At 57.9% G+C, this 2,500-nt stretch overlaps 1 pseudogene; it reads right to left on the bottom strand.

Annotated features, from left to right (window-relative positions):
- Positions 1-2,500, bottom strand: part of LOC126443678 (large subunit ribosomal RNA) — a 6,180-nt pseudogene that overhangs the window by 2,062 nt on the left and 1,618 nt on the right.

The raw sequence follows: 2,500 nt of genomic DNA, 5'->3' as shown, positions 1-2,500 counted from the left end.
TATAGGTAGCTGCCGTGCGGTCTGCCAAGGGGCTCATCGTATCTCCCGTAGGAGAACTTGGATACTAGTTCACGCGTGAACCGACACCTCCGACGACTACCCCAGCAGCTACCTCACGGTTCCCTTATTAGGTACTCGTTTTACAAGATGTCTCTTGTCACACAGACGAGTTTCTGTCCGAGGTCGCAACGCGATCCTCTACCACACATCTCCTACTACCGGAAAGCGCCCGTTGCCCGTGGGTTCTACCTTTTGAGGCGCGGGATTGGGTAGCTTTCGGCAGTTTTGTGAGTAAACGCCGTGTGGTCTGCCAAGGGACATCGCCGTTACCACACAGGGTTCGGATACTAGTTCACGCCACCACGTGAACCGACACCTCAGACGGCTATCCCAGCGTTTACCGCTTTTTTGCGTGGTCTTTTACCACCACGCTACTCGTGTTTGCAAGACTCCTCTTGCAGCCAGAGACGAGTTACGGCCGATGCCACCATACGCGGCCCTCTACTGCATTACTGATCTGCCAGTCTCGCCCTTTACCGCCTAGCGCATGTGAGCTAGGGATCGGGTAGAAACATGACAGTTCTAAGGGTAGTTGCCATGCAGTCTGCAGGGTAACATCGTGGCCAAAGGCTCTCGGTTACTAGTGATTCCCACGCTGAAAAACGTGGCCCGACTTCCTCAAACGATGGCCCTGGACAACAACCCTATATTACCATGGACTGGTCTGGCACCACCTATTCAACATATTCGGTAGCAACCCTCCACTACAGAGGGTCCCATACAGTCACTTATTCAGCATATTCGTGACAGACTCCCACTACAGGAGACCGGACCCATACCAACTCCTGTTTGCCCCCAACGGCAAAAGGGGACTTACTACAAGGTCGGTAGGAGGATCCTGCATGGCACTGCCTGTTCAATATATTCAGCAGCAACCCTCCACTACAGAGGGCCCCCAGAGAAGCTCATGGGGCCTTGGTCCGGGGCTACCTATTGACATATATTCGGCAGCTACCTCCTATTACGGGAGGCGTTCCCCTATCCGCCACCCGGGGACCCGACTTCGTAGCGTGGCCAGCGCTCGGACCCTGCTCCGACACGGTAGTTGCCCTTGTACGGGTCTTACTGCACACCCGGTCAGGACGCAGGGTCCCGAAGTAGTAGATAGGGACAGCGGGAATCTCGTTAATCCATTCATGCGCGTCACTAATTAGATGACGAGGCATTTGGCTACCTTAAGAGAGTCATAGTTACTCCCGCCGTTTACCCGCGCTTGCTTGAATTTCTTCACGTTGACATTCAGAGCACTGGGCAGAAATCACATTGCGTCAACACCCGCTAGGGCCATCGCAATGCTTTGTTTTAATTAGACAGTCGGATTCCCCCAGTCCGTGCCAGTTCTGAGTTGATCGTTGAATGGCGGCCGAAGAGAATCCGCGCACCCGCGCGCCCCCGGAGGAGCACGCTAAGGCGGACGCGGCCTCGCAGCAAGGAAGATCCGTGGGAGGCCAAGGCACGGGACCGAGCTCGGATCCTGCACGCAGGTTGAAGCACCGGGGCGCGAACGCCGCGCAGGCGCGCGCATCCTGCACCGCCGGCCAGCACGAGGCCAACCAACGGCGAGAGCAGACCACGCCCGCGCTAAACGCCCGCACTTACCGGCACCCCTACGGCACTCACCTCGCCCAGGCCCGGCACGTTAGCGCTGACCCACTTCCCGACCAAGCCCGACACGCCCCGATCCTCAGAGCCAATCCTTATCCCGAAGTTACGGATCCAATTTGCCGACTTCCCTTACCTACATTATTCTATCGACTAGAGGCTCTTCACCTTGGAGACCTGCTGCGGATATGGGTACGCACCGGCGCGACACCTCCACGTGGCCCTCTCCCGGATTTTCAAGGTCCGAGGGGAAGATCGGGACACCGCCGCAACTGCGGTGCTCTTCGCGTTCCAAACCCTATCTCCCTGCTAGAGGATTCCAGGGAACTCGAACGCTCATGCAGAAAAGAAAACTCTTCCCCGATCTCCCGACGGCGTCTCCGGGTCCTTTTGGGTTACCCCGACGAGCATCTCTAAAAGAGGGGCCCGACTTGTATCGGTTCCGCTGCCGGGTTCCGGAATAGGAACCGGATTCCCTTTCGCCCAACGGGGGCCAGCACAAAGTGCATCATGCTATGACGGCCCCCATCAACATCGGATTTCTCCTAGGGCTTAGGATCGACTGACTCGTGTGCAACGGCTGTTCACACGAAACCCTTCTCCGCGTCAGCCCTCCAGGGCCTCGCTGGAGTATTTGCTACTACCACCAAGATCTGCACCGACGGCGGCTCCAGGCAGGCTCACGCCCAGACCCTTCTGCGCCCACCGCCGCGACCCTCCTACTCGTCAGGGCTTCGCGGCCGGCCGCAAGGACCGGCCATGACTGCCAGACTGACGGCCGAGTATAGGCACGACGCTTCAGCGCCATCCATTTTCAGGGCTAGTTGCTTCGGCAGGT

This window comes from Schistocerca serialis, unplaced genomic scaffold, assembly GCF_023864345.2.
Source record: "Schistocerca serialis cubense isolate TAMUIC-IGC-003099 unplaced genomic scaffold, iqSchSeri2.2 HiC_scaffold_171, whole genome shotgun sequence".
NCBI lineage: Eukaryota > Metazoa > Arthropoda > Insecta > Orthoptera > Acrididae > Schistocerca > Schistocerca serialis.
The sequence above is the reverse complement of the archived record's forward strand: the minus strand, read 5'-3'. Positions and strand labels throughout refer to the sequence as shown.